Source organism: Cottoperca gobio, chromosome 1 (genome assembly GCF_900634415.1).
Source record: "Cottoperca gobio chromosome 1, fCotGob3.1, whole genome shotgun sequence".
NCBI lineage: Eukaryota > Metazoa > Chordata > Actinopteri > Perciformes > Bovichtidae > Cottoperca > Cottoperca gobio.
Window position 1 is genome coordinate 23,860,639 of NC_041355.1, and position 19,247 is coordinate 23,879,885.

Sequence of the window (19,247 nt, forward strand, 5' to 3'; positions counted from 1 at the left end):
TCACTCCAAATAAATGCTACTGTTGCGTTCACTGGACACGTTAGTATATAATTGTTTGTTAACACATAGGCATCAGGTGGTGGTGGCTGCAATACCTCGTTGCTGTTTGCTAACCTAACCCAACACTGGATATTACATTTTGCTTCCTGGCGCATTCCGCTCAACAATTTTTTTTTTTTTTTTTTTCCCCCCACAAGGCACAAATGGCTCCCATTGACTCACACAGCATGTTAGCGATAGTTGCCATATGCCAAAGCCCTTTTAATTATCGCACATTATCCTCGAGCTGACACAATATGATACCAGCAGTTTTAGCTTCGGCTTGACCTTTTCATCCAGGAGATGAGCAGAATCACAACAGAAAACGTAACATGCCAACATCGGTGAGATCATATTTATTCTGGAGACACCTGGAAACACCAGTGAACACACAAAGTGGTCATTTAATTATTCGGCAATCAACTATATAACATGTTTCAGACGTAACATAACACAGAGCTGCCGATTTACTTCAATTCATCATGTTTAATACCACAATGCCTCTGTAGTCTGACCAGACCAGCTTTCCCTTTAACAATGAATGTTATTTTGTAATCTTCAAAAGTAAGTCAGTTATATAACATTTTATGAATTATGGATAATGGCACATTTTCACCGTTTGGTCTGCCCAGACTCTGGCGGTATCAATTATCTTGAAAGGGATAGATCTCATTCCAGTCCCTGTCTGAGTTTAAACATGTCAGTGTAAAGAGATAATGACATTTGAATGAGGCCACTCAAATTGAAGCAATGATTTGTTGCAACTTTATGAGTTCTATTCAGTTCAGTGAATTGAATTCTGACTCACCTTGTCATTTGTTCTATGTCTCTGGAGTGAGCTATTAAACATTATGTATCTAAACATTCAGCTTGATTCTTTGTGGGCTCTATTCTGAGCGTGTGGATTCATAATCGGATATAATAAGTGATGGGTTATTAAAGCAACGGACCTTCTTGTTTTCTTGCTCACAGCATTTATCATTCAAAGATGATATCACACTGGTAAGTGCTGGGAATGCCAATGGAAAGTGAGGGCTGCGTATAATTCTTAACATTCGCAGAGGTGGGGTCACCAGTGAAGGCATCGCTAAATCTTCCAGACCAGTGAGATGGATGAGGGGAGTGGGGGCCAAGGAAAACTAGGGCCTTGTTGGGAACCGACAGAGTAGCATGCAGCTCTGAAGAAACCCAGCCCAGGTAATGATCACGTTGCGCCACTTAAATACAAATGAACATGCTTCTTCACAGTTTAATCAAGTGTGTCTGTGTGTGTCTGTGTGTGTCTGTGTGTGTCTGTGTGTTTGTCCACAGTCTGCTCCTGTAGGCTTTTTGTTTTGTTTGCCTCTTAGCACTTTAGCCCACCACATTTCCTGAAAACAGAGCATAACACTTGCGCTCAGTCGCTCATTTCTATGCGGAAGCGACTGTTTTGTGTGTTCTCGCCAACAACTGTTCCTTTCAATCCGCCGCTGTGTTTCCCACCGGCAGCCTGGCACGCCATTCAGCCTGTACCGAAGGAGGCTGACTCTTCCTGTCATTCCTGTGGTCCCACATTTGCCGCCTGCCTGCCTGCCTGCCTGCCTGCCTGCCGGCCGCTCCTTAGGCAGTGCCTGTGTCCATCACTAGAGGGAGTGGGTAGCCTAAAGAATAATAAAGTGTAATATGAGCTGCAGGACAAAAGGACAGAGGGAGAAGTAGAGCGAGAGGGTGAGGCCACTGATTATTCATTACCCTTACTTTAGAGCTGTTTGGCAGATACAAAGATTCTGTGATAGTGATTCAAATGAATATTGATGTTGTTTAGTCTGTGTCTGTCTGTCTGTCTGTCTGTGTGTGATGACAGAGGGCAGAGGGGAGCTATACAGAGTCAGATAGATGGAAACATGACAGCAGCAGACAGACACTGAGTGGTAAAAAGACACAGCCGCTCTCTTGGACTGTCACAAAGGAGATAGTTCTGCACATTCTAAATATTACAACGCCTCTCCTGCAGCATCTCAAATCTGTTCCCTCCGCTGTTCCACAGAAGTAGATCAGGCCCTGCTGGTCTCTCCCAGCTGCAGCCTGAGCGTGCTTGCTGCCCTTTCACAGCTCACTTGCCACACATGAAAATGTTTATGTGGCCTTAATTGAATTAAGAGCTACATGGTTTACCAGATAGAAGCGCTTTTGTAGAGCAGGCTGTTACAAGAGAGATAATCCGGCTAGTAAAGATTGTTCACTTCTGAAGCCTCTTCTCTGCATTTAAGGAGCTTTAGTTTTAGCCATTGCTGGGAGAGGGAACTTAGGTAGAACCAAATCTTTGCAGCACTGTGCCTCCAGATACAGTGTGTCTGGAGGGGAATATCATTTCATTGTGTCATTTCAAATAAAGAGAGAGGTGTGACAGCTGATGTGTTCCATGTTGGTCATGATATCTTGGTTATTAATGTTATTCATTACTCCCAGAGGATGATTTGTAATTATTGTGACATTTCCTGTAGTTCCGCTATCAACAAAACGTTTTACACAAGAAATCTAACTCGTAGATTTCCTTGAACCTTTCTGTGCACATTCCGGCTTCCCAGAGGATGAACCTTACAATCTATGACAACTAACTGTTATATCATTTGCTGAAGATAATCATGTTCCTGAGGAGAAGAAACAGAGACAAAAAGAATTAGTCAGTTATTAGATACAGTGTTGTTATGTGTTATTAGACAGTGGGTGACTGTATAGGCAGATAAAGGAGTCCACAGCAGGACAAGTTGGGATTTCAGACTTGAAATTCACCACTTGAATATCTCTAGGCTGTTTTATTTTAAGATCTCTGTGCTTTGCTTCCTGTCACATGAGTGACAGGAAAGGAGAAAGCGAGGGGGGGATGATGTGACGAAGGTTGCATTTGACATTCAAACCCATACAATAATGATTCCCTTGTTTCACTGCAGCAATGAGTTCATCATATAGATTGAAGATATATTGTTGGGAAGCTTTCAGTGTGCACAATGATTGGGATTAGAATTCGTGTAGGCTTTTGTATAAAAAGTGAACTTTTGATGTGTTCCATCCACATGTAAAATGTATCATAGCCGAACAATATTGGCATATTTTTGCATTACTCTTATTTTTCTATGGATAGAATGTCAACACACAAGTGGGAGAAGTCTTCCAATATATTCCTGTGTATTCCTCCTCATGTCATCGCCATGCCAACCACGACACGCATGAGTCCCCCCTATAACTTGAGGCGGCTGAGTTGTCAACACAAGTTCAAAGGTCATAGGAAGTGTGGTCAAACCCCCCCCCCCCCCCCCCCCCCCCCCCCCCCATGGCTGCGTGTGGAGTGATGGGCATCCAGAGCATTAAAGTGCTGATAGGAGGGGAGACAGGTGATGGTCTAAACCAAACAATGACACATAGAGGGGGGGAGTCAGCACGCAACAGAAGTCAAACAGTTTAATAAATGATTCTACAAGTTTGCACTAGCACCGCAACCTAGTTGTGCATGGATATTTAAAATAATCTAAATTAAATCTTTCCAGGCATTCCGCTCGGAAATAGAGCAATTTCATTTCTCTGTACAGTTAATGTGTAATTTAATTCTTTCCACTGATGGTAATATCCTCAAATGAACTGAATTACAGCAACGCATCCACAAACATGTTCAGAACAGACTAAATGAGGAAGTCCACATTGAAGCGCTTTAGTAAAATGAGCATCTAGTTTGTTGCATATCAAACATGTTGCAGTAATGGCAGTGTTGCTTCACTTTCAATGTTTTCACACCTGTGCATGTGCATACACACAATAATTGTAATTTCTATTTTCTTATCAGTTGGATATCAAAGAGCTTTAATCCATAGCAGGCTATATTCCTGCCGCCGCTTGGGACTGCAGCAGAGGGGCCTAAGGAATCCATTTGAAAGAATCTGAATACACAGGAGTCCAGGGAGCATCATTTTTTGCTCTGCTGCATCATGGAGTGGGTAATTCAGCCGAGTGGAAAGTGTTCTATCAGGAGACAGACAAAGAACGCGCCAACATGCCAAGCTCCCACTCATACTCAAACCTTAGATGCAACATCGAGACCATATTATAGATAATTACAGCAGGAGCTCTCTGAAAGAAGGGACTGTAGGAATAACTGATAACTCTTCTTATCCACGGTATATTGATTCCGTTATCGACTCCCATCTGTTTATGTGAAGTTTTCGATTCCACACTTTTTCTGCAAGACTGTGTGTAAGTGTGTGTGCACATGTATGTGTGGTCTGCATAGATAGCATGCTCACAGTTTCTGTGTCATAGAGAGTGACATGCAGTGTGGGTGGATTCACAATTCGGACCATATCTGCTCCTCAGGCTCTGATGCGCATGGTGGGGGCTGGGACCGAAATTATCGAAAGAGCCCACTCCACATTTCTCTGTGCTCCCTCCGGGGCTGCCGCTATAGTAGAAACCTTCCCTCATGGCTTTGGTATGTTGCAGTGGCATGGAGTTAGACTCAGAGCTACTGTAAAGAGTAAACTGCAAGCTTGACATTGTGGCTCTATCGCTGCAGTGGCTGAGTGTGAATAATCAGCATTAAGATGTTACTGCTTTTCAGGCAGATAGCAGCAGACGGAGCATGGACGGGTGCAGGGACCCCTGGGAAATGTTTATTCAAAGAGGGAGGACTTGTTTTGGGGCATAGAGCCGTAGAACAATCTACCCCCAAAGGGAACCCTAACTCCAACAACCGTTCGTCGGTTCAATATCATTTTACAGTAAGAAGCTTTTATTTTACGTGAGTGCTTTTATTTTATGTAACTCTATTTCTTTAACAGGGAGAAATATTGTACTTTGTGCTCCATTACATTTATTTGACAGCTTCAGTTATCAGTTTCTTTGCAGATTAAGATTTACATTAAAAATACATCCTTAAAATAAATAATAAAATATGGTGCATTGTTATTGATTGCACTCCTTAACTGTATCAAAGAAAATGAAACGGCTCCACTATAATCAGCAACATTACATGCTGCTTGCTGAGGCTAGGTAAGATTCAAAACCTGTTTCACATCGACACCAAATTCAGTACCGATTTGTTATCAATACATTTATTTGATACAATAATTTGATTATTATAAGCATGTACTTATACAAAGTCTGTTTCATTTAGCATGAAGACAATTTAAATTATAAATGTTGTGTCTTAAATAGACATATTTAAGTTGGTACCATGAAGCATTGAGGTTAGACATTCCACACATTGTGGTTCTTGGCTGCAGTATTTAGCAACTAGCTGGTGACAAAAGTGAAGCATTTAGCTGTCAAAGAGCCATATACTTCCCTCAGGAGTAGGTGTAGACCAAAACAAAGCTTAAAGGGAGTGAATATTGGTTGTAGGTGGCCAGAAACATGACGGCAAAAGAATGCTAAAATAAAATCAATAAAATGAAAGCTAAACATGCTGCACATTTAACTTATATTCTGGTATTATTTTAATGCAGGTCTTTTACTTTAAATAAAATGTGTCTATATTGTGGTATGTCTATCTTTACATACACTACAACAACACTGATCCTGTAGTGTTGTTCCACACAAGCACATTTGGCTCAGTAATGCTGTATGAATGTATGTCGACCATCCCCATATAGAAAAAAGCAAGGAGCATTTTGTGTCATTGATTATATGTGCTCAGATATTGGTCTTACATATGTCCATGTTATCAAGTGCAAAATCCAACAGTGAAGTGAGATTAAAGGAAGTGAGAGCATGTTTAGCAGGGTTATATGTACATCACTTGTAGATAACATTATGTATGCCCCATATAGTCCACCAGCTAATGCCCACCATAACAACCAATTTCTGCCATGTGAGCAGATTCCAAAAGGCCTAAACGGTGGCATATGCTTCCCCAAATGAAGGGCCTGTTAGAGCATGTGAATTGGCTATGCTCGTAGGGACTCCCCAGATGGATGGAGATTTCCCCAAGGACCGGAACTTAAACCATCTCCTCTGCTCCTCCACCTCCTCCTCTCCTCTAAGAGTCCTTCTGTCTACAGATATCATGGTCTCACTTTGTGACCTTGAGAGGATATCTTGTCTTCCATTAGATAGATATATATATATATATATAGATATAGAATATTCCCTTCCATCCTTCCTAAGGCACTAGCTGAACTTCAGGGGATGCGACATGTCTCCCTTGTCAGAGGACGTTTTATTTTTGCTAATCTGTCTTTAGATGCACATTTAGTTTAGTTATTGGATCATTTTAGCCCTCATCTAGAAAACTCCTCTTTTTTTCTCAGCAAGGACTTAGAAGAAATTAGCTTTTCCGAAACATTGACATCAAACATGAAGTTGAATACGTGGTTGATTAATCCTCAGCCTTGCCTCCGGCATTCGGGATGATCTCTCCTCACTATCAAGACTGACTAAATATGAAATCTCCCCAGAAGCCACGGTTACATAGCAATTAAAAACAAAGCATTTGTTCCCTGTAGTCTAATATTAAACCCTGGGAGGTAAAACCGTGGTGTATATTTTTGCTTCAGCCCTGTAGGAGGCAATTAGAGATCTACTCCTGTTTTAGATTCATGGTCATCCACATGCACTCAAAAGTGATTTATTGATATATACAAACAAATGGCGTAAATCTTGATTAGTAAACAGCGTGTGTGGCGACGGCTTCTGGAACCTCCCAGTGTGGATGGTGGAAGGCACAGCTCCTCTGACCATTTCTCTTTAGGTCTGGCAGCCCTATGGCAGCGGTGGGCTGTGTCTCCGTAAATCCAGTGTGGATGAGGGATGAATGCTGATCAATTAGAGTACTGCATTAAAACGGTCAGCCCCAAAGAAGATGGCTGCCATGCCTCCCTGGCACAGATATGAAACGGCTGTGTGAGCTCTGCTGCCATATATCTTTTCCCCTAGAACAAAATATTAGCATTAGTATGACTTCATTTGATTATTTCCTATATACCAGGAAATTCTCGTAGCAGATTGAATCCGTAAAAGATAGCACAATGAGCTCACACAATATGAAATATGGTACACTATAAGCACAGACTGTATGGAAGAAAGGTTGTGTAGGTTGTCATGACAAGCTGACTCAAATGTGCAGAAGTGATTTGAATTAACACAGCATGCATAATTACCTGATGCATTGATTGACATATATGAAGTCGTGTTTTTAAGAAATGCAGGATGGGTTTGGCCAGTGAGGCACACTTCATTTTGTACCTTGTACCTTTCACTAAGAAGCACATATTTGCTATCAGAGTTGCTTATAATGTTTTTTGAAAATTAACTCCCACTAACTCTATTAAAGCGTCCACTGTTGATATGTAAATGTCATTATGTTGTTAACTTGTGCAGTGTTCATAGGTTGACTAGCGCTTGCAGTTGCACATTTATACGTCTATGTCAACCCGTAAATGCGAATACATTACCTTACAGTCATTATATTGAAATTGCAAAAGTCCTATATCTTGAGACACTGTGTGGGTGAAGATAGGTTGTGCTCTTGATTTACATTTTTCGAGAGCAGTGAGACACTGGAAAGAAACTGGATTAGCAGTAAGTGGTTCTTTATCATGTTTGACCTACATTTTTCTCCTGATGCGAGATGGTTGTGTGGGTGACGGGAGGGATGATAGGGGTCGGCTGTAATCTCCTGCTTCTCTTGTACTACGTATAGGACCGCAGGTAGCCAGTGAACCCCTCTGCTAATTGGTTAATACATTAATAGCCTGCTATTTTCCCTCCGCATTATCAGAAAAGTAAATAAAACCACAGGATGATAAATGACTGAACAGATATTTTGCAACATCCTTAAGTTTAGGCAACACCTCCTTTGGCAATGTGTCCAACAAGCACCAAGGAAGTAACATTGTGATTTGAACGTGATAGAAGACCTTGTTGTCAGAAAGTTTTAACGTGTCTTTTTGGAAGAGAACATTTGAATCCTGTGATGGAGCTGACATTCTTATTTGACCTAAGGTTGGAATACATGTCAAAAACTGCAATGAAAACAATGATTCAAGTGGACATTTTATATCTAATGCAACAACAGTCAGAATCAAATGTATGGTTATGTAAAGGTCCAGAGGAACTGAAAGAACCTAGCAAACATGTGCTTCTTTAAGAATAACGTCAAACATGTTTAAGCAGTATATAAAGCAATCCTACGATCAGTAACTCTGCACTTCCTACAACAGGGAGAACAGTGCTTTGATTGTGGTTCCTGGAATATGAGTGCTAATTACAGGGTGAGAGGGTGATCTGCAGCAATCTGGGGTGAGTAGCATGCCATGCGTAACAAGGCCCCCAATCCCGATGAAGGGACTGCCATGTGACAGAGCATGTGGCTGGTGGTGTTTGGGAAGGAAAGCGCTCAGCGGGAGAGAGAGCTTGTTTTGAACCGTAGTGGTAAACAAAACCCTTTTTCCGAGCTTGTCTAATCAGACTTACACCCTCCACCTCAACCCCCCCTGTCTCTCTTATGATGTCTCTCTCAGTAATTTGCTCAAGGTCTCTGCCTTTATCTTTCCACTTTTACTTCTTAAGTGGTGGGGGCCACATGAAAAATCCAGCAGATTAACTTACATGTTACCGGGCTAATTGACATGGTTTCAAATTACATTCCCACACAGACATTTTCTCTGCTCCCACACAACACTTGGTGAAACATTGTCAGAACAAGGCATTTCAAATGTGCTACAGTTCAGATGTGCACCGCAGACACGCCTCTTCTTCATAGGACCCAGTAGCTCGGTTTGTTTGAAACAAAGTGCGTGTTGGATCGTTTATCAGTCTGACTTTAGGTGGAATAAGTCGCGTCTGACAGTTCTTGTAACTCTCAAAAACAGACAACAGTCAATAAGTATGTTAGGTAGGAATCTGCGGCGTGAAGAGGTGCGACAGTAAGGCAGAGTTTGAACTTGCCACTTAAACTGTCTCAACTTATCTTTTTTCAGTCGTCACATCTCTGAAAGTCTCCAGGCCAATAATGTAATAAAAAATTCAGTATTCAGTACATGTAGGTACACATCACACATAGCAACTAAAGTAGAGTGTACATGGAGGGAGGTATTACATTTACTGAGCACATAATGTAACCGTTTGCACAACATGTAAAACATTAACGTACTACGTTATGCACTCACCATTTGTATTATACTACATGGCTTCAGGATGGCAAAGCCACTGGACTACTGGACACTGGAGAGAGATACGTAGGAGGCAATGCATCGTGGACATTCAGACATGCTTACTCCTTTAGACAAAGTCGTTTTTAGTTGAAATTATTATTGAAATATATTGAGCCACAAAATTGTTTGTGATGCACACAACATACACCTACAGAATAGTATTAAAGTAATATTAAGGAGACTCTTGTTTTGGTGTCATAACGGTGGGGACAGACTAAATGTTTCCTTTTTCATCAACGTTTTGATGTTTCATTGACATTTAGAGCAACATCTTGCTGCAGTATGTGGCACACTTTCCCAATGCGCTTAGCTTTCTTTCTAAACTCTATTTGCTGCACTGTACCTCTTACTTTTTGATGCACATGCACTTCTCCTTGTATCCCTGGGTAATGTAGTGGCTTAGACAAACAGATAATCACCGTGCAACATGAATATTCACATCTTAAATTCCCTCTGTGAGAGAAGAGGATTCATCAGAGATTAGAGCAGAACATTCATCCACAGTACCTACACAGGTGAAGACTTTCTCCGCTCATCGTTTACAACATGTTCAAATGTTCCTCGCAACACAATGACTTGAGAGTGTCCTCTAATGTTTATGTGATATATGGTTCCTTCAAAGACATATTACACGTAGTGGCTTTGTTGTCTGAACAACATCAATAACCACAACATAATGTGTTTGTGAAGAAATCATTTGCTACGCTCATATCATTAATTCTACATTGTGCTTATATTGTTTTTGTTTTCTCTGCTAAGCATCATCCTAACTGCTTATGGCTGACTTGATCCAGTTTTGTTTTTTTCAAGCGAAACACTTGCGATGCTTTTGCTCTGGAAATGATTGAAGCTCCACTTTTACGACGAGAGGGCAGCGGACATTAGTGCAAAGTGAGTGAGAAACAGTTCACAGGGAGTTAGTGGGACATAGTTCTGTCATAGGTTGGTACCCCCCCTCTCACACAATGAGTGTGGGATTAGACTCTACGGCCCCCCCGGGTGACGCTGCACTGGATAAGTGGGTATACAGTAGATAATAGATGGATGGATTAGCAGTATGTTCTTTGAGAAGTTGTAGTTACATTTGATATTGTTTCTGCAGTTCCTTCCTGCTAAAGCTCCTCTATGGCAATGATTCACAAGCACATATACTTCCAGGGGCTACGTGGAAGTAACGTAGCTCAGAAAATTCAAAAAAAGTTTACATATATAAATAATCAGTTTTGGAAAGGACTCAGTGTTGTATGACTTTAAGACCATGTGCTGACATGTGGACTGCATACAAGCTAGTTAGCACATCAGCAGAGCAATCTAATTCAGTATCTAAAAGTAATGGTTATGTGTAATGGGTCCTGTTTTTAAAGAGAGAAAAAGCCCAAACCTGAACACATGCACTTCACTATATTGTGTATACGACTTTTTAACAATACATTTATATAGTTAAAAATGTTAAATAAGACCTGCGTTCCACTGTAAGTACAAATTCAAATGGGGCACCCTGGTTGCTGCCTTTGATGCAACCTTCCCACCTCATCAGTCGCCTACTGCTCCTGCTGTGAGCCATGAATTCTTACATCTCGACTCCAGACTAAATAAAAATGCAGCTTTTTGTTTTTTTACGCAGCATAAATGGATATGTATTTTTTGTACATTTATATAATGGCTACTCCGGTTCCTGCATAGATTATACAGCACATCCATGTTTCGCCATGTTCTCCTGCTCCACTGGGAGTTCAGTGTCATTCTCAATTTGCCATCCTCTCTCACCATTGACCTATTTCTTTCTTGGTCCCCACTCACTTCTGTGCCCCCCAGCTTCAAGTTGACCCAGTAACCCCCTACAACACCTGGCCGCTGGCCCTCTGGGAGATGCACAAAGGGCGAGGGTTCAAACTAATATTAGAACACGAGTAGGCCTATGCTATGTGTGTCTAACTTACTTTTGTGTATCTTACTTTTGAGAAAAGTGGAAAAGCATCAAGTGTACAAGATGTAATCATGTTGTGTGTACTTTAAAAGAAGTCAGTATACTAATATTGTACTTCATTACACTTCAAGTCATATCTGTTGCAAAGTAAGAACAGAAGTCATGTGAAAAAGTCCTGATAAAGAGATAAATCAGCATCTGCAGCAGAGAAGATGCAGCAGTTTCTTTTAACATTGCAGTACATTTTAACTGGCCTACTTTTTAGTGCTATCTAGCTACATTTAACTTTACCTTCAGTAAAATGTGTACTTTTTTGGAGAGTAAAATATCCCAGTACTCTTTCTACCCCTGTATACAAACACCTGCTGTTAAATGTATATTCGTAACAGTAAATATGTTTGAAGCAAAGGGGGTTTTACCATCGGTAGGATATTCCAGCCTCAGTGCTTCTCATCATCAAATAATGATTCTGGTTGTTATTCCAATCTGTTAAAGGCTTAATGCTGTTGTTGTCATTATGTGCGTGTCATGCAGCAAGTGTGTTTTTTTTGAGGGGGGGGGGGGGATGTGTTCACTATTTACGAAGACAAACACGACCAAAATAATACACATCATTTTGTGTGTCATTAATCAGTTATGCTTGGATAATGCAAACTATTGGATATCAGAGCACACATGCTGGCAACATGATGCTTTACCTAAATCAGCTGCTGGATGTTATTAAACCATCTGCACCCAAAGATCCAGAACTCTAGTTTCCAGTCCTTGAATCCCAAAATGATCACCCAGTAATTTCTTCATGCTGTGTGTTCAAATGTGATAATTTCAACCTCTTCCACTCATTACGTGCTTGATTTCCAAGAGGTTCCGTTGCTAATTGAGAACTCATTTACACCATGTGAAAAGAGAAATGGTTTCTGATGTGGCAGACCTGTTGTATCTGGTAGTGGAGGAGGTTATTACGTAGTAAGATGTGAAAAGCGTCAGTACTTGGACGAGCCCCTTCGTTTCGCGTGACCTTGCGCATGGCAATATCAGGACCTGGCAACACTTTGGTTTTTGTCACAGGGGACACATATGGGCAAGGGCACTCTGAGAATGAGCTCTCAGTATAGACGCAGGGCATTGTATGTCACCAGATTAATTGATGAGACTATAAATGATGACATAACATAATGATGGCAGTCTTCCATGCCAGTTCATCACCTCTGGGATATGAGATGTACAGGGAGGAGGGGGTGTAAAACACACTTCCTGCTCACAGACAACACACATATTTGAGTTTAACACACACATAAAGGTATCATATTAAAGCACACACACACACACACACACACACACACACACACACACACACACACACACACACACACACACACATCTCTCTGTTTCTCTTATGATGCTATTTCTTTTCCCAGATCACTTTATTGAGAATTGTTCTTCAGTGCAGCAGTTAGTTAATAATCCCACTGATATCATTACTAGTCAGTACATTATGCAGAATATGAAGTAGAATTTAACATCAAAAAGGAATTCCAGCTGATTGTTCATTCCAAACAATAGCCATAGCCGGCTTGTGTTAAACACTATAGTGCTTTGCCTTTGAGCTTTTTTTGTCTTGTCTTGTTATTTAATTAAATCTATAAACATTCAGTCACAAAATTCCCTCTTCGTGCTTAAAGCTTCTCTGTCAACAGCACAAACTTGAGGCTTTGTGCTCTTTAAGCTTGAGGCCTTCTATGCCAGCTTTTAATTTTTCTCTTTGTTATGTAGACCAAACAAAATGAATGCTCCTTAGAGAGCCTTGGCAGAGACAGGATGTGACTGCTCAAGCCTTGAATCCTAATGACTTGTAAATAAATATATAATGTCATCACTTCATTAATTGTACCATCTATCCCGCAGTGAGAGTGTTTCCTCTCACATCATGCCGCCCTGTCTTTAACAGTGTGGGGGCCTGATGTGAGTAAGAAGGCCAGCATCTGTGTGTGTGTTCTGCTTGTGCATACAAACTCATAAATGTAACAGTTTTTTCAGCTTAAATCTTTTTGATGTATCATAATTCATCTTATATGACATCCACCAATTCATCATCAGACAAAATAATTGCAATACTGGATAAAATCACATAGATCAGTCAAACTTCTTATCACCACGAAAAAACAACGGCAAACTGCTCAAGTCAACATATCTGTCGTCACGTCGCCTTTGAAGTTGCTTTTACATTCTGCATGTGATAAATGTGCAGTGTGTTTCCCCGGACACATGATATAGTGACCCAGGGAGCAGCTTAAATATGGACTCTTTTTTTTATTTTCCTTTGCCAGGGATGGACAGCCTTTAAATAGCCCAATTAGCATTCTTGGCTTGAAGGCGAGACAAAGCTGGCAACGTCTGTCCCTCAGTCTGGAAAAGTGCTCCTCCATTCTGAGGATATAGCTTTGGTTTCACGCATCCACAGCAGAGCAGACTGTACACACAGACGCAGATGAAAGTGCCGATGTGAAGAGTTCCTTCACGGAGAGTTGTGGGAAAATCCCCTTTTAATTCAGTCTGATCCAAGGTATTACACTCAAGGAGCTTTACCAATTGTCATTTAGCTCAACTTGATTTTCAGATATTAAACACTCTTTGGAGAGAATCTGCATTTTCACTAAACAATTTGAAAATGTTGCTGTTGTACATTTCACATCTTCTGGAAAAAAATGCAATCATTTAACAGTTGCATGGATTAGTTTAGTTCCAGCAGAGCTTGGTTTCTGTCTTGAGACACACACAGGATATCAGCTGTGATACTGTCACATGCAGACGTTGGCACAGACTTAGCCAGGATTTTTTCAAGCCGGTAGTCCTAGTTCCCCCAAAACTAAATTCGAACCAGATTTTAAAGGGAAAGTCTTATGTTTTTTAATTGTTTGGATTCTTTACATTTTACAAAGTCTGGATCATGTTTAAAAACGTTCTCTACACTGCCAGGAATACAATTCTGCTGATTAAAAAGAGAATAATTTATTTTCCTTATGTATTTGGCTGATATTTGGTCGACTTTGTGGGAATCCTAATTGAGCTTCTCTTTTCTTGTATTTCTTAGTGTATTTTTGGAGAAGATTGTCATTGAGCTTCTTTAAACAGACACACACTCCTTCTTTACCAAAATAAAGAAAGAAACTAGAAACTTGAAAGGATCTCAATAAAAGAAGATAGAGTTGAGAACAAAGCAGTGCCTTGTGCATGCCAACTTTGGATCTTGCCATGCATTTTCCCAGCGGAGAATCAAGTTTCCGGTTCATTATATCAAGTAACACTCTATTATCTTTACATCATAAACCCATCACTTACTTCTGCTGAAGTAAGGTAGTTGAGCTTATTTTTTCCTGCACTCTGAGAGTTTTAGAGCTACATATTCCTTCCTTTTATGACTAGTCCGTTTAAAATAAAGCCACAGTAAACACCCTGAAGAATCATCATTATACACCATTAGATTTGCAATACACTATAAAAATGCATTTCAAGACATTTGGATACATAAATGAACCCTCTGCCTGACAGCATATATATATTTATAATTATATTGAAGGATTTTCATTTGACTTTAATCTCATCCTTCATAAATCCATGCCTTTGTTTCTCATTTTCCTCTTAATTTAGACCTTAGGTGAAGACGTTTCTTTGGGGTCATAATTAATAACCATGCCAACTCCACACGGTGATAATGAAAAGGTATGTTTTTGAATCAACTGAGCATTCTTTCATTACTACTTTTACTTTGAGGTCATGTCTCCAGCTGGTCATTAGTGTATGCAAAATACCGCATGTTGGCTGCCTCAAGGTTGAATTTATGTTTCTTTTAGTATTAGCTATCCAGCTAGTTAGCAAGGCAAATGCAAGAAGAAAAAAAACATTCACTGAATTTTCATATTTCTCAATACATCATGCTCTGTCGCAGATGAACATTCTGCTGAGGCCACTGTTGAATGTACACACAGCACAGAAAATTCTTCTCTTTGTGTTGACCCTCTTTGACCCTCTGGTCACCTCGTTGAATTTAGGTATTTTTCTCATCATGCATGGCAGCACAATTATACACAGAGGACTAACTATGAACTATGAATGACTCTCTGGGCTGAATTTCCTGAAATTGAATTCCAAAGAATAATCACCCTGCAATATAATGAGCCATTACCCATTTGCTGGAATTGTCTCATTTGTCTTCTAAAATGCCTATTAATTCGCCCATAATGTATTATCTTTTACCATCACGTTTGAAATCAGGCATGTGTCCCTGAATGCGGTTGCATGGCGTAGGATTTTCAAAAATGTTCTTATCAAAAGATGTCCTCACACATGGTCTATTTCAGCCCACCACGTACCATAGATTAAGTCATCTCAGTATCTTTGGAATTACAACCATTTTCAAAGCCAATGCAGAAAGTGATTGGCACTGAGCGATGATTTATTTGCATCCGACTTGAAGGAAATTTGAAAGTTTGATGTTCTATCACAGTCCTGCAATAAACTTTTTTACAGTAACATTTCCAATAACATTTTTGGAAATAAGCTACTATTTACTTTCTTTGTTAAATATAAGACTAACACTAGTTTAGCAGCTTTGGAGAAGGACTGCAAACAGTGCTCTCTCCAATAGTAACACAATTCACTGAAGCTCGGACATTAACACAACCTACTGTGTATGTAGTCATGGCAATAAAGCCTTTTTTAGTTAATTTGTTTGTTTGCCAGGCTATATTGTTTACCCCTATTTCCAGTCTTTGTGCTAAGCTAAGCTGAGCTAACCGTCTCCCAGCTCTCGCCTCTGGGTGGTCTTATCTAACGCTCGGAAAATTAATTTGCATTTTCTTCCCCCAAAATGTTGATCTCAGCAGTTAGTTTAGCTGCCTAACCTTAACCATACTTTCCATAACTTCCATAGATCCATAGATTGTTTTGTTAGTGTATTTTTATTCTATTTAATTGTGTACTCTCTTCGCTGTAACAATGTAAATTTCCCCGTCGTGGGACTTCTGATTCTGATTCTGATTCTTCTGAGATCCAACTTTAAGAGGTTTTAAATACCGTTTGTATTGAACATATTTTTTATTGTTTTTCAAAATGGTCCAATGCAACAATCATCTTAAACCAGGGCTATTCAACTTCATTAGCAAGTGGGCCGAATAGGAAAATCACTGGGGGTTTGTGGGCCACACAATACTTTGTCAATGAATCACTACAAATAACTCTTACTTACAGTAGTGTTAATAATTACTAATACATGAAATGAACTAGTCACGTGCATCCTCTTTTTTTCACTTGTATCACCTTAATTCATTCCAGAAAGCAACCGGTCCATTCAGAACAGTAGGAAAGCTGTGGCTACAAGGCTTCACACAAAAGTGCAAAATGTTGCATCTTTAAAACCAAGGAGACAAGAGTTGTTTTCCCAACAGGTCCATGTCCACTAATGTAGAACAAAAGATGAATATAATAAAACAGTATTCACCACATTAGCAGTAAGTAGCCCTGTTTATAATATCCTCAACACTTCCAAGCATACATAAGGTGCTTTGAAAACAAGTCCATATCCATAAAATTAAATACTAAATGCAACTAGAACAAAGTAAAACAGTAGCATCAGACTCACAATAACATACATATCTTATACATTTCTACAATTTAACAGTAAGTAGGCTTATTTGAGTCATAAAGCAGATGTGTCTGCATTTACACTAAGAATGCATTACATGCCTGAGTCAGGTGATGTACACTTTTTTTTTTTTTTTTTTTATATTCAGAACTCAGTTTTTACATTGAACAGAAGCTCTTTTATTAAATGATATGTATCTTGTTTATGTGCATGTTTCCGTGTTTACTGCGTTACTTTGTGCGTTCACATTCTCTCCTCTGCTTCGCGGGGCTCAGTCAGTCAGACACAGCGGAGGAGAGGAGAGAACTAACACAAAGCAGGGCTGCTATCGTGGCTCTCTTGTTCTGTGCAAAAGCGACCAAAAGCCACTTGACTCCGTTAAATGGTGCTAACGGTCCCTGTACTTTCCTTCTCCGTTCCTCTGAGCCCACGGGAAATCTGGCAGAAAACGAGCCGTGACTTGACCTGTAGTGCCGCTTCACGTTGTATTCTTTCATCACGGAAATACATTTGTTGTCCGATAAACACACCAGTTTATTACTTGTTGCTGCTGGCAAAGTAAATCAATATTTGTCAGTCCATTCGCTCTGGAAGTGACGATTTTCAGAATCAACTCTAGGTTTCTTTGGCTTGGAGACAGAGACATCTTGAAGCGTGTTGTTAGCGTGCCGAGCTAAAGTAAGGGAGTGACTCTCTTTGTGGCCTGCCAACCCAGTGTGCAGCTGAGCTTTACTGAGCTGATGGCAGGTTCGGACAGAGTGCGTTTTTCCCGGACGCCGCTGCAGCTCGGAGTGGGATGGAAACACCTGCGTTTTCGCCGCATTTGTTGTGAATCAGGCTTTAGTTTTATTTATGCTATATATGCCAGCCCGATTTGCAGGCAACCTCTTGGGAGCCAGAAAAAAGTTCAGAAGGGCTGTATCCGGCCCGCGGGGCGCTAATTGAATAGGCCTGTCTTAAACCATAACGTCACCCGTATAGTAAATACATTTAATAACGGCTAATCACGCTTTAAAATGTAGTATATGTGAGTAGTAGTGTTACTAAAAGGTAGCTGTAGATGTGCTATATGAATTATAAATATCATCATCACGCCCCGCCCCCTGGATCTAATGTCCTCTTCATAAGCTGTGTGTCTTCAAGCTTTCAAGAGACATTTTGTGTTGTTTTGTTGATTCCATTGTTTTAGGGCTTCAGTGATGTGTTACTGCATCTCGTGTTTCCACTTGTCGGTCTTTCTATAGTGGTATTTCATAAGATTTGATGTTAATGGAGTTGGAAAGAATTGAAACACGATTAGACATACTATATTATCGATGCTACAATGGAACAGAAAGTTTGGATTCTTTGAAATGTTTCTATGAACACACAGAAAGCTGAGTTAATATGCAGCTGCTTTACTTAAAAATAATTGAGTTTGATTTCTTAAGTATATGTGAAAACACTGCCGAACACACATTGTCGAAACCCTTATGCACCACTTCACACAAACCATATATTAAATCGTCCATGAGCTAAGTGGCCCAGTCTGTTCCGAGTCTTTCATATACACGTTCTCAGGCAGTAAGATGACACAAATTCCTTGATTGCATAAGTATTCTTGCGGATATGAATGCCTCAACTGGGTACGTTGTTTATTTCAATTCGTTTTAAGGACCTAAACTGTGAGAGTCGTGTTTGAAACTTAGTAGCTACCTCTATTTTTCTTCTCAGTAAAACCTCATCCAAATTATAATATATACAGTTTTCAACATCTGTTCCTCTTGTGTTCCAATAATTAGGCAAAAGTGTTAAGAATATAAAATATATAGTATATATATATATATACTATATATATATATATATATATATATATATATATATATATATATATATATATATATATATATATATATATATATATATATATATATATATATATATGTATATATAGTATATTTATATGTATATATATATAGCTACAGTATCTATGATTGTCTGGTGTCTATTTTCAAATTACAGACACTCATTCCGTCCACAAATGGGTGTATTAAACTACACTCTGCCACAGGACTATGGCGACAAACTCCTGGCTTTTAAAAGGAATAGGTTCTCTCTCAGTGTCATGATCGTGATTTTGTATATCCTGTTTTATTTTGAAGTGTTCACTCCCCCTTGTGTCATGTCTAGTTGTACTACCTGTCTGTGTGTTTCCCTCTGTGATTGTTGATTTGTTCCTCCTGTGTCCGTTCACCTTGCCCTTGTGTTTTAGCTTCTCTCCCCAGCTGTGTCTCGTTCCCGTCGTTTAGTGTCTGTGTGTATATATCCCTGTCTGTCCCAGTGTTCCTTGTCAGTTCGTCATCTAAGTGTCACCCTGGTAGTAGATGTTTCCGCGTGTGGCCTTGTGCTCCTCGTGTCGTCTTGGTTGGCGTTTGAAGTTTTACTTTTTGTCTTATTTTGTACTTTAGTAAGCTTTTTG

The 19,247-nt window shown here is 39.9% G+C and overlaps 1 protein-coding gene across 1 annotated transcript in view; it reads left to right on the forward strand.

Moving 5' to 3' along the window:
• Positions 1-19,247, forward strand: part of sorcs3a (sortilin related VPS10 domain containing receptor 3a) — a 207,764-nt gene that overhangs the window by 9,113 nt on the left and 179,404 nt on the right. The gene's annotated exons all lie outside the window — the stretch shown is intronic.